At 36.3% G+C, this 645-nt stretch overlaps 1 long non-coding RNA gene across 1 annotated transcript in view; it reads right to left on the reverse strand.

The window, feature by feature from the left end:
• The window catches only part of LOC149133048 (uncharacterized), a 13,997-nt gene continuing 13,352 nt past the window's right edge, over positions 1-645 (reverse strand). Inside the window, exon 3 of the long non-coding RNA XR_016243912.1 lies at positions 1-645. This exon is cut by the window's right edge and continues 1,049 nt beyond it. This is a non-coding gene — a long non-coding RNA (uncharacterized LOC149133048).

Here is a 645-nt window from a genome sequence, read left to right on the forward strand (position 1 = left end):
TTAAAGGAACCAACTCCATTATATAAGAATCGGGTGTCAGCAGTAACTTGTTAAAATCTACAGTTTATTTAACGAAGAATATGAGATCCCGATCCAAAATCAGGCGTTAAAAGATTATGAAACAAGTGCTGGCGTGAAATAGAAATTTTCACAGCAACACAAATTGTTTATTAAAGCGCATGCTCTTCAAGTTTACACTTTACATTTCATATATGATACCTCTGCACAGTAATGTATGTGTGTATGCACATATGTATGCATGGATGGATGGATGGATGTTTGTATGTACATATACATATATGCATGTATGTATATCGGAGTTCGCGCTATCCAACAGAACTGCTTGCAGAACTTGCATTTGCAGCTGATATCTGCTTTCTTGAAGACTACTTGTCAGCAAACCAGGATTTACTCAATCCTCTCGAGAGAACTACTTGAAAAAGTTGAGGAGTACTATGGTGTCCACACCAATACTTTTTTTTCTATCCGAATCGGTCAGGCCTGAGGGAGGGCAATTACCCACTCTCTTCATAAACACTGTTTCTTGCCATTTATAATAAAAAAAATATATGCAACTATAAAAGTTATAAAAAACATATACAGTACTATTTCTACTTCGCGGATTTTCAACTATGGCGGGGGAAT

Source organism: Octopus bimaculoides, chromosome 12 (genome assembly GCF_046866305.1).
Source record: "Octopus bimaculoides isolate indiv1 chromosome 12, ASM4686630v1, whole genome shotgun sequence".
NCBI lineage: Eukaryota > Metazoa > Mollusca > Cephalopoda > Octopoda > Octopodidae > Octopus > Octopus bimaculoides.